Source organism: Scyliorhinus canicula, chromosome 2, assembly GCF_902713615.1.
Source record: "Scyliorhinus canicula chromosome 2, sScyCan1.1, whole genome shotgun sequence".
Classification (NCBI taxonomy): domain Eukaryota; kingdom Metazoa; phylum Chordata; class Chondrichthyes; order Carcharhiniformes; family Scyliorhinidae; genus Scyliorhinus; species Scyliorhinus canicula.
In genome coordinates this window covers 22,924,771-22,937,368 of record NC_052147.1, presented here as the reverse complement: position 1 = coordinate 22,937,368, position 12,598 = coordinate 22,924,771, and the positions used below count along the sequence as shown (strand labels likewise).

At 56.1% G+C, this 12,598-nt stretch overlaps 1 protein-coding gene across 2 annotated transcripts in view; it reads left to right on the top strand.

Moving 5' to 3' along the window:
- The first annotated feature begins 10,297 nt into the window (after positions 1–10,297).
- Positions 10,298–12,598, top strand: part of vrk1 (VRK serine/threonine kinase 1) — a 93,288-nt gene continuing 90,987 nt past the window's right edge. The window contains exon 1 of one of the 2 annotated variants that reach the window (XM_038774693.1): positions 10,298–10,409. The gene's annotated coding sequence lies outside the window, so the exon portion shown is untranslated. The remainder of the gene's footprint in view (positions 10,410–12,598) is intronic. The other variant, XM_038774686.1, reaches the window with a different exon arrangement.

Sequence of the window (12,598 nt, the reverse complement as noted above, 5' to 3'; positions counted from 1 at the left end):
CACAACATGTCCCAGTCACTGGAGGACGTGACCCAGGTGCAGGTGGGCATTACCGGAGCACTCCAGAGCATGTCCCAGTCACTGAGGGCATCACCACCATGCTGCAGACATTGGTGAGCCACCAGGGCTGGGAGAGCTAGATGAGGTAGAGGCAGTTGGGGCTCCATCCAGCTGCCCCTCCGTTCCAAAGTGAACCCCAGGGGCCTATAGGTGCCGACTGGGAGGAGGAGGCTCTGCGTGTCAACCAGGAGCCATCCTATGGTGACAGCGGCTACCAGCACCCCTAAGTTCCACTCCCCTGACAACAACTCTTCCCGCAGTCAGTACCTGGTGTGACACGGTGCGGATGTGCTGCCGGAAAGTGTTCCGGGACCCCCAGTCCCAGAGCCCCCAGAGGATGCCCGCCAGGGGCATCATAGGCCTTGAGATGTGGTAAGCAGCAGGCTGCTTCTATCTCTGATGTTTATCCAGGGGACACACCTACACGCAGCAGTAGAGCACTGAAGGCTAAGCACAACCAGGTTCACTGAAAGGGCACTGAGGGATAGGGAGGTGTAGGGGAGTAAGGGGTGGGGTAGGTGGTAAGGAGGGGGGTGTAGGGGAAAGTGTGGTGGGAGGGTGTGAGAATGGTGGGGAGAGTGGAGCTGCACCTTCGGGAAAGTGGGGCAGTCGGGGACACTTATGTGCAACATTGAAATCTGTTGACCCTGACCAATAATATATCTCTAGGACTTCGTTTCGCAATGCAAGCCGACCATCAATCCCATGCCCTATGTCACCAGTCATGGAGATCCTGGGCTCACCCCCCACCACACTCTCCCCCCCCACCCAGCCCGGCACACCACATGCAGGCGGTGGGTGTGAGCGAGCAGTCAGTAGACAGGCAGGGGTCAGACTATGGCATTGAATGAGGAGCTCCAGCGCTCAGCTCTCTAAGGGTTTTCATCACACCCCTGTCCTCGACCGTAACCCGCTGACAGTCCCGACACAGTCCCATCACCTGGAGTGATGTTACAAACCCTGGGAGAATGGAAATTGAGTTGGGGGAGAGGGAATGGATGGTGAAGGGGGGGAAGGGGAGGCAGGGATATGGGGAAGGGGGGACGGGAAGTGGTTTGGGGAGACAGGGAATGACGGATGAGGACATGTCCTATGTGAAGCAGGGGAGGATGAGGACGACCCTCACCCTCCGGGTTTGCTGGACCCTTGCCACTGCCACCAGTCCTCCATCCTCCAGCTGGTTCTGCGGGTCCTCCCCAGCTTCGTCCTGCAGACCCTCCTCATCTGTTGCCTCCTCGGCCTCCTCCTCATAAATGGCCACATGTTCCTTTACCTCCAGCACATCGCCCCACAGCTGTGCCAGGTTGTGGAGGACACAGCAGACCACCACAACTGGGTGACCCTCTGGGGGGGTGAACTCCAGGGCATCACCAGAGCAGTCGAAGCATCGGAAATGCATTTTGAGGAGTCCGATGCACTGCTCAATGACAACCCGTTTGGTAGGGGCCTCATTGCATTGGGAACCCACATTGGTCACTGGCCTCTATACTAGCGCCATTATCCAGGTCCTCAGTGGGTACCCCTTATCCCCCAAGAGCTAACCGGCCATCGTGAGTGGTCCTCGGAGAGGCGGGGATTGTCCGCCTCACCCAGGATGTTGCTGTTGTGCCCATTCCCTGGGACGCGTGCACACATGTGCATGATCTTCATGTGGTGGTCGCACATGAGCTGGAGGTTCAGGAAGTAGAAGCCCTTCCTGTTGATATAGAGCACCCAGATTCTCACAAGGCAACATGCGTGCCATCTATTACCCCCCGGATTTTGGGCATTCCACCGACGGCGTGGAATCCTGCTGCCCGGACATCTTGTCAGGCCTGGTCTATGTCAAAGTTAAGACAGATTTCTGCCCAGGCAAAGGGGCATCCGTGACTTCATGGATGCACTTGTGGACTGCAGCTTGTGAGATGCCACACATGTCCCTGCTCGAACGCTGGAATGATCCTGATGCGTTAAAGTTCAGGGCTGAGGCGACCTTGATGGCTATTGGGAGCGGGTATCCTCCTCCTCCACATGGTGCCAAGAGCACAAGGGCATGGCACATCTCCTTGTTGAGGTGGTGCCTCCTGCAGCAAACACTGTCAGTCATCTATTCAGATGACCAGTGACGCCTGTACACCTTGAGACATCGCAGGCCTCCTCCTCTGGGTCCCTCCCTGGCCTGATGGGTGGCTGGGTTCTCAGGGTATGTTGCAGTAACCTGCACATGGGCTGCTGCCTCATGCCTCTAGCGATTCTGCTGCTGCCGTCTTCTCCGCTGTCTGCCTGCCTGGCCTGCCAGCAGCACCACTAGGGCAAGTTCCGCGGGGTCTAAGATATTGTCCATTCCTTGCAAGTAAGGAATTGGTGATTATTTTATCAAATATGAATAAATAGTGCAAATTAAACCAAGTTAACTTCAACGGTCAAATTGCCAGGACAACTTGGAGCACTTATCATTGAGATATAAAGGAGCTAAATGCCTTAAACAGAATAAGAGAACATGGGTCGAAGAAAACATAAGTTTGATTGCTGGAACAGGAAGATCATTGCAAGGATCCTCTTCAATTGCCTCCTTCACAGAGACTGAAGGGCTTCTTCCAGGAGCTGCACTGTGTTTTTTGCCCATCAGACGCAGCAGACACTGAATGGCAAAACCAAGAGAAATGGAAAGGACAGCAACAACCATGGTGCATTGCCATTTTCAACTTCATGAAAGCCTTTGATTCTGTCAACGTGTGGAATATCCTCTTTAAATCTGGCTGCAGTTGGAAATTTTTGCTGTCTTGTTGTGCAGTGTAAACAGTGATTCTCAACAATGGAACCACCACAGACCCTATCTCGGCAGGACTGGGGCCAAATAAGGCTGTGGCATTGCACCAACCCTTTTACCCATCTTCGTTGCTGCAATTTTGTACCTTACCATCATCAAATTACCCACAAGAAGGAGGTAACCTAAGTCACCTTCAATCCAAAAACCAAAATTACACTAGCTCCAGTACAGAGGGTGCTTGTGTGTGAGTCCCTCACTCAGAAACTGAGCTCCATCCAGGCCATTGTTGGTCTCTTGTCTGAAGAATATAAGGAAATGGGCCATTCACTAAACATCTGCAAAATTAAGGTGCCTTTCCAATCAGCTCCCACATTACACCTCTCCACATCGAGTGGGAGAATGATGCAAAACTGAGCACCCAGGGGAGAGAAGAGACAGCTAAAATGCGGGGGGCCCTCCTCAGGCCAGAAAGGACAATGCTGCAAAGAAACGTAAGGGCAGATTTTAACTGCCCACTGGTAGGGCACCTCCGTCCTGGCTGTTGGAGGTTATGGGAAAAAAAACCTGAGGGATACGGCACAAGGAAGTGCTGAGGGTTTTGACCAAGGTTGGTATCATGACCGGCACAGGCTTGGAAGGCCGAAGGTTCTATTCCTGTGCTGTATTGTTCTTTGTTCTAAGTTCTTTGTATTACGGCATGTAAACCCCACGCAGAGAATGGGTCAATCAGAGAGCAGGGCACCAGGCTATGGCACTGACTGCAGCAGCAAATCCTCACAGAGCCACTACTGAGAGTATGGGTGAGTTTGAACAAGTCTCGAGAGTTACGAGGATTTTGTATCCGTACGAAGAGTGCCCAAATTTCCTCAGAGTGAGGCAATTAAGCTAACGATGATAATGAAAGATATGGGAGGTGGGAGGGGAGGTGGAGGCATGACCTTTCCGCCAGAGAGCGCAGGAAGTGCCAATGTGTTGGTTAAAGTTATCAAAGGATAACTTTTATATTCCCATCCTCTTATGCTGGGTGTGTCTGAAGTGCACCCTTGTTTCAGGCCTGGTGACTGTGGGAGTGATAGAACCATCAATTCACTAGGCACGTGCTTTAAGATACGAACAGTGGTTTTAATCTGCTTACTACAGAGCCAGCCTGTTACCCGTTGAACTCTCGATGAACTGCAGGCTGGCTCTGGACAAGGGTATTTATGCAGTAGACCAGGGGGAGGAGTCATGGGCGGAGCCAAGGGTGGAGCCCTGTACAAACTCCTGAGCATTCCCAGAGCTACCCCCCCCTAGTGGTCGGATAACGCCACTGCGCTTACAATGGTATTGGTAAATACAGTGTGAATTACTAAGTTACATTCACCACATTCACCCACTGCAAAAAAATCAAGTCCGCGGGGGTGGTGATCTACAAAGTAAGTCTGTCCAGTGGTCGAACTATCCGCTGTGATCTGCGGAACACCGGGGTTGCAGCGTCTTGCGGTGGCTGGATGGGTGTTGTGTGCTGGGGTACGATGGCGGACTCCAGGGAGGGTTGTGTCCGAGCTTCATACTCTTCTGGTTCAACCGGGGACTGGGGGCGCTGGGGGCTGGCCGGCGCGGGTGCACGGAACTGGTGGAGCGAGCTCATGGGCTCGGGAGCGCGAGGGGGCGGCAGCATGGGGTGTAGGGTGAGGGGTCCTTCTGTGGGGGTAGAGGGGGCGTTGGATCCGGTGGGTGCCAGATCCCGGAGGGGTACTGTGTCCTGACAGCCGTCAGGGAACTCGACGAAGGCGTACTGGGGGTTGGAGTGGAGCAGACGCACCTTCTCAACAAGAGGGTTGGTTTTGTGCGCCCTGACGTGTTTCCTCAGGAGTACCGGGCCCGGTGTCCTCAGCCATACCGGAAGTGAGACCCCCGTGGTAGTGCCCCTGGAAAAAATGAAGAGCCTCTCGTAAAGGGTCTGATTGGTCGCTGTGCATAAGAGGGACTTAATAGCGCATCTGGGAGGACTTCCTGCCACTGGGAGACTTGGAGCTTTCTAGACCGGAGGGTCAGTAGGACGGTCTTCCAGACCATCGCGTTCTCCCTCTCCACCTGCCCGTTCCCTCTGGGGTTGTAGCTGGTAGTCCTGCTCGAGGCAATGCCCTTGTCAAGCAGGTACTGACGCAGCTCGTCGCTCATGAAGGACGAACCCCAGTCGCTGTGTACGTAGCTGGGGAAACCAAACAGGGTGAAGATGCTATGCAGGGCCCTAATGACTGTGTGGGAGGTCATGTTGGGGCACGGGATAGCAAATGGGAAACAGGCGAACTCATCTACGACGTTTAGAAAGTAAACGTTCTTGTTAGTTGAGGGGAGTGGCCTTTTGAAATCAATCGCGAGGCGTTCAAAGGGCCTAGAAGCCTTGACCAAGTGGGCCCTGTCTGGTCTATAGAAGTGCGGTTTGCACTCCGCACGGATCGGGCAGTCCCTGGTGACCGCTTTTACCTCCTCATTGGAGAAAGGCAGGTTTCGGGCTCCAGTGTAGTGGGCGAGCCGGGTGACCCCTGGGTGGCAGAGGTCGTTGTGGATGAGTTTCAGTCGGTCAATCTGCGTGCTGGCGCATGTCCCGCGGGATAGGGCATCCGGAGGCTCGTTGAGCTTCCCTGATCGATACTTAATATCGTAGCTATAGGTGGAGAGTTCGATCCTCCACCGAAGAATTTTAGCATTTTTAATTTTGCCGCTTTGCGAGTTATCAAACATAAAGGCAACCGATCTTTGGTCGGTGATGAGGGTGAACCTCCTACCTGCAAGGTAGTGCCTCCAGTAACGAATAGCCTCCACAATGGCTTGTGCTTCTTTCTCGACTGAGGAGTGTCGGAGTTCTGAAGCGGAGAGGGTACGGGAGAAAAATGCGACTGGTCTCCCTGCCTGATTTAGTGTGGCTACTAGAGCTACCTCTGAGGCGTGGCTCTCAACCTGGAATGGAGTGGATTCATCCACCGCCCGCATGGCCGCTTTGGCGATGTCCTCCTTGATGCAGTTGAAGGCCTGGCGTGCCTCAGCTGACAGGGGAAATCGTGTGGCCTTAAAGAGTGGGCGGGCTTTGTCCGCATATTGAGGGACCCACTGGGCGTAGTAGGCGAAGAAGCCCAAGCACCGTTTGAGGGCCTTGGGGCAATGGGGGAGGGGGAGTTCTAAGAGGGGGCGCATACGGTCCGGGTCTGGGCCCAGGACTCCGTTTTCCACGATGTAGCCGAGGATGGCCAGTCTGTTTGTGTGGAAAAACAGACTCTTTGGTGTAGGTGATGTTTAATTTCTGTGCCGTCTGGAAAAAACGGTGGAGGTTGGTATCGTGGTTCTGCTGGTCATAGCCGCAGATGGTGACATTGTCCAAGTACGGAAACGAGGCCCGCAGTCCGTACTGGTCCACCATTCGGTCTATTGCTCGTTGGAACACCGAGACCCCATTAGTGACGCCGAAGGGGACCCAGAGGAAATGGAAGAGGCGGCCATCGGCCTCGAATGCCGTGTAGTGGCGGTCCTCCGGGCGGATTGGGAGCTGGTGGTATGCAGACTTCAGATCCACCGTGGAAAAGAGCCGATACTAGGCGAACTGTTTTACCATGTCTGCAATCCTGGGGAGGGGATACGCGTCGAGGAGCGTAAATCTATTTATGGTCCGACTATAGTCGACAACCATGCGGAATTTTTCCCCGGTCTTAACAACCACCACCTGAGCTCTCCAGGGACTATTGCTGGCCTCTATAATCCCCTCACTGAGAAGCCTTCGGACCTCCGATCTGATGAACACCCTATCCTGCAGGCTATATCGCCTGCTACGAGTGGCTACGGGTTTACAGTCCTTTGTGAGATTGGCGAAGAGAGGAGGGGGGGAGATTCGCAGCGTAGCGAGGCTGCAGATAGTGAGTGGGGGCAGGGGCCCGCCGAAGCTGAGGGTGAGGCTCTTAAGGTTACACTGAAAATCTAGGCCTAATAAGTGTGGCGCGCAGAGGTCGGGCAAAACGTAGAGTTGAAATTTTGAGTAGCTAGCGCCTCAGATTGTGAGTGTCGCGGCGGTGCGCCCTTGGATCTGGACCGAATGGGAGCCTGAAGCGAGCGAGATAGTTTGCCGCACGGGGAAAATGGGGAGCGAACAGCATCTTACCAGGTCTGGGTGTATGAAGCTCTCAGTGCTCCCGGAGTCGAAAAGGCATGGCGTGTTGTACCCGTTGATTTGGACCTCTGCCATCGAATTTCGCAGGTGCTTCGGGTGTGATTGATCCAGGCTGACTGCACCGAGTTGCGAGCCGCGTGACGAGCGCCTGGGGAGGTCGTACTCTTCCGATGAGTTGTCCGAGCGTAGAGATGCAGGTCGGGTCCGTGGATTGCACGTGGCGGGCGGCGAGGAAGCTGGCATCCAAGGTGGCGGCCCCCATGAGTCGCACGTGGCCGGCCGCGTGGTGGAGGTTTGCCAAGATGGCGGCCCCCATTGATCGCACGTGGCGGGAGGGGGCGGGGTCGGGGCATAGGCCACAGCGTTGCGTGCCCCGCGGGCTTGCAGGTGTGGGGAGCAATTACTTTGTGCCGCTGGGGAGTTGGAAGCTGGGGGCCTTTTTGCGAGGCACACTCTCACGTAGTGGCCTTTCCGCCCGCAGCTGCTGCAGGTCACGTTGCGGGCCGGGCAGTGCTGCCGCGGCTGCTGATTCTGGCCGCAGAAATGGCAGGCTGGAGCAGCGTAGGGGCTGGCTGGAGCAGCATAGTGGCTGGCTGGGGCAGCATGGTGGCTGGGCGTCCACGTGGCACAGGCCTGGGGAAGTCGCTGGTCGGGTTGATTGGGTTGCGGGGTCCGCGGGGAACGAGGTGAGGCTGCGGAAGGAGACCTCCATCGTGGTAGCAATTTCCGCAGTTGTTTCTAAGTCTTGGGCCCCCTTTTCCAGCAGTCGTTGGCGCACATAATTAGACCTGAGACCCGCTACAAAAACATCGCGTACAGCAAGGTCTCTATGTTCATCCGCGGTAACCGCTTGATAGTTAGTCATTTGATAGATTATTGAGCTCTCTGAAAAATTTGGTGAGTGATTCTGTAGGCCGCTGGCGGCGAGTCGTGAACACATGGCATGCGTAAACTTCGTTAATGGGCCTTACATACATCTTATCGAGTATCGCTAGCGCTGCAGTATATGAACCGGCCGAGTTTAGTTGCGTAGAGGTTCTGTGGCTCACCCTCGCGTGCAGTAGACTTAACTTCTGTTCCTCTGTTGTTTCGGCTGTGCTCGCTTCTGCCAGGTATGCTTTAAAGCACCGCAGCCAGTGGGAGAAGATTTATTTTGCCTCTGCATCCTGTGGGTCGAGTTCCAGGCGTCCAGGCTTGAGGGCTGATTCCATGATCGATCCTGACTGTTCTTAAGTAGATTAAATTGATGGAACCATCAATTCACTAGTCACGTGCTTTAAGATATGAACAGTGGTTTTAATCTACTTGCAACAGAGCCAGCCTGTTACCCATTGAACTCTCGATGAACTGCAGGCTGACTCTGGACAAGGGTATTTATACAGTAGTCCAGGGGGAGGAGTTGTGGGCGGAGCCAAAGGTGGAGCCCTGTACAAACTCCTGAGCATTCCCAGAGCTACTCCCCCTAGTGGTCGGATAACGCTACTGCGCTTACAATGGTATTGGTAAATACAGTGTGAATTACTAAGTTACATTCACCACAGGGAGTCAGCCTGCTGTTCGGCAATGGCCTGGAGGGATAAAATGTGATAGCATCTCCAGTGGTCTCAAAGAAGCTGAGGGAGACAGAGCAGATGCAGGAGAACGTTCCTGGCATTTTTCCTGACTGTGTGGCAACCTGGTCTATGCCCAGGGAAGCTCCGTCAGTGGAGGCAGAAGTGGCACTGCAGACAGACGACTCCATTGTCTGGTTATATGAAACCTTTTTCAGGAATCTAGAAGACCCTAATTAGGTAATAAATACATTTTCCTTTGTTAGGATAAGCTGACCTACTGTTAAAAAAGTTAGCCCAGACTGCCCAAACTGAAGCTGAGGCAAAGGCAGCCCCTGAGTGTTCCAACATTAAAAAGGAGATGCTGATGAGGAAATGGAGAGCCCCTTCACAGACGTGGGCAAATGTGGAGTGATCCACCAATAGTGGTGCTGTCGAGGCACCGTAGGGAAATATTACGGCGAGTACACGACATTCCAATGGCTGGGTATGCAGATATCTGAAAAACCCAAGGCTGTATGAGCCAAACGTTCAATTGGCCACACCTACACAAAGTTGTTGCAAGGTTTTTGCAGAACCTGCCACAGCTGCCAGGTTGTGGTAAAACCTCAACCCGCAATAAAAGCTGGACCTATGATTTCTGTGTCGGCTTTTGGGGAAGCATTTGAGGAAAAACCCCATTGGTGTCTTTGCAAGATCCTCCAAACCCAGTAGCAAGAAACGCAGTCTGTTCCACTCCAAGTGTGGCATCCTCTCCAAAGCCAACCTGCCCAGCATCGAGGTGCTAACCATTCAAAGTGTGCTCCACGGGGCACTAGTACGTCTGACAACAGACTCTCAAAGCATTCTCCCCTCTCAGAACCTGACCATGGCAGGAGATACACAGAAGGGTGGCGGAAATGCTTTAGAGGGTGCCCGCAAGGCATCTCTGAAGGAGTCAAATGTCCCCGCAGATGTCAAGGGACCCCCTGTCCTGGGACTGACCAAAGTGGAGAACTTTCAATTACGAAGGCAGCGAACACATCGAGAGAGTTTGTTGGAGAACGTGCAGAGCCAAAGTTGAGGCGTGGGAGACAGTGTGCAACGACTCATTGACCCCACCCTTGAAACACCACCTGCCCGCGAAAGACATGCTTGTTAGGTGAATTGGACATTCTGAATTCGCTCTCAGTGTACCCGAACAGGTGCCGGAATGTGGCGACTAGGGAATTTTCACAAGTAGGCTGATATTAACACTGCAAAGGGAGCACGGTGGCGCAGTGGTTAGCATTGCTGCCTCACTGCGCCGTGGTCCCAGGTTCAATCCCGGGCCTGGGTCACTGAAATGAAATGAAAAAATGAAAATCGCTTATTGTCACGAAGCCCCTAGTCGCCACATTCCGTGGAGTTTGCACATTCTCCCTGTGTTTGCGTGAGTTTCGCCCCCACAACCTAAAGATGTGCAGGGTAGGTAGGTTGACCACGTTAAATTGCCCCTTAATTGGAAAAAAACGAATTGGGTACTCTAAATTTGTTTTAAAAAACAAATTTTCACACTGCAATGAAGTTACTAATAACGATTATTATTACATGTGGCAGAATCTGCCGATCCCATGTTGTACTCAGCAGCCAGATCAGAACCCATGGAAGCTGCAGTGGGTGTAAGATCTCCGGCTCACACCCCCAGGGACTGCCTGACACATCAGTGAAGCTGCTGCCACTGCATTTGAATGACATGCGGAGGCCCCGCCCCTGGCTGCCGATAGGCTAGACGGTGACCGAGGGCGGTGTTACGTCCGGCCAATGAACATGGCCGTTACAAACAGAGGCGGCGGCCAATGAGAGGGGCTGTTGTTGGGGGCTGGCGCTGACAGTTTGTGCGCCAATTTCAGAGACAGGAGTAGGGGAATCGCCAACAGAAGCCGTCAGGGTGAGTGTTTACCCGGCAGACGAGCAGTGTCCGGGCAAGAGGGAGGCCGTGCAGCCCCCACACCCCTCCCGTCAAACCCACGGGCCCAACACGGCTCCAGTTCACACCCTGGTCTCCGTTTAACTGGCTCCCGGCGAAGAGGGATGGCTGGGGGAAGGGGTACAGATTGGGGGGGGGGGGGGGGGTGGCTGGGGGAAGGGGTACTAATGGGGGGGGTGGCTGGGGGAAGGGATACTAATGGGGTGGCGGCTGGGGGGGTGTCTGGGGGAGGGGGTACAGATGGGGAGGTGGCTGGGGGAAGGGGTACAGATGGGGGGTGGCTGGGGGAAGGGGAACAGATGGGGGGTGGCTGGGGGAAGGGGAACAGATGGGGGGTGGCTGGGGGAAGGGGAACAGATGGGGGGTGGCTGGGGGAAGGGGTACAGATGGGGGGTGGCTGGGGGAAGGGGTACAGATGGGGGGTGGTGACTGCGGGAAGGGGTACTGATGGGGGGTGGCGACTGCGGGAAGGGGTACTGATGGTGTGGCTGGGGAAGGGGTACAGATGGGGGGGTGGCTGGGGGAAGGGGTACAGATGGGGGTGGTGACTGCGGGAAGGGGTACTGATGGGGGGTGGTGACTGCGGGAAGGGGTACAGATGGGGGGGTGGCTGGTGGAAGGGGTACAGATGGGGGGGCTGAGGGAAGGGATACAGATGGTGGGTGGCTGGGGGAAGGGTACAGATGGGGTGGCTGGGGGAAGGGGTACAGATGGGGGGTGGCTGGGGGAAGGGGTACAGATGGTGGGGCGAGGGGAGTAGAGATGGTGGTGGAAGAGGGCGGTGATGGGAGGGGGTAGAGATGGAGGAGCGGTGGGGGGAGGGGGTGTGGCTGGGGTAAGGGTGGTGGCTGGGGGAAGGGGTACAGATGGGGGGTGGCTGGGGGAAGGGGTACAGATGCGGGGGTGGCTGGGGTACAGATGCGGGGGTGGATGGAGGAAGGGGTACATATGGGGGGGTGGCTGGGGGAAGGGGTACAGATGGGGGGGTGGCTGGAGGAAGGGGTACAGATGGGGGGGGTGGCTGGGGGAAGGGGTACAGATGGGGGGTGGCTGGGGGTAGGGGTACAGATGGGTGGCTGGGGGAAGGGGTACAGATGGGGGGTGGCTGGGGAAGGGGTACAGATGGGGGGGTGGCTGGGGAAGGGGTACAGATGGGGGGTGGCTGGGGATGGGTGGCTGGGGGAAGGGGTACAGATGGGGGTGGCTGGGGGAAGTGATACAGATGGGGGGTGGCTGGGGGAAGGGGTACAGATGGGGGGTGGCTGGGGGAAGGGGTACAGGTTGGGGGGGTGGTGGCTGGGGGAAGGGGTATAGATGGGGGTGGTGACTGCGGGAAGGGGTACTGATGGGGGGGGTGGCTGGGGAAGGGGTACAGATGGGGGGGCTGAGGGAAGGGGTACAGATGGGGGGGCTGAGGGAAGGGGTACAGATGGTGGATGGCTGGGGGAATGGTACAGATGGGGGCTGGGGGAAGGGGTACAGATGGGGGTGAAAGGGGAAGGGGTACAGATGGTGGGGGGAGAGGAGTAGTGATGGTGGTGGAAGAGGGCGGTGATGGGAGGGTGTAGAGATGGAGGAGCGGTGGGGGGAGGGGGTGTGGCTGGGGTACAGGTGGAGGGTGGTGGCTGGGGGAACGGGTACAGATGGGGGGTGGCTGGGGGAAGGGGTACAGATGGGGGTGGCTGGGGGAAGGGTACAGAGGGGGGCTGACTGGGGGAAGGGGTACAGATGGGGGGTGGCTGGGAGAAGGGGTACAGATGGGGGGTGGCTGGGGTACAGATGCGGGGGTGGCTGGGGGAAGGGGTACAGATGGGGGGGTGGCTGGGGGAAGGGGTACAGATGGGGGGGTGGCTGGAGGAAGGGGTACAGATGGGGGGTGGCTGGGGGAAGGGTACAGATGGGGGGTGGCTGGGGGAAGGGTACAGATGGGTGGTGGGGGAAGGGGTACAGATGGGGGGTGGCTGGGGGAAGGGGTACAGATGGGGGGTGGGGGGTGGCTGGGGGAAGGGGTACAGATGGGGGGGTGGCTGGGGAAGGGGTACAGATGGGGGGTGGCTGGGGGAAGGGGTACAGATGGGGGTGGCTGGGGGAAGGGGTACAGATGGGGGGTGGCTGGGGGGAAGGGGTACAGATGGTGGGGGTGGGGGAAG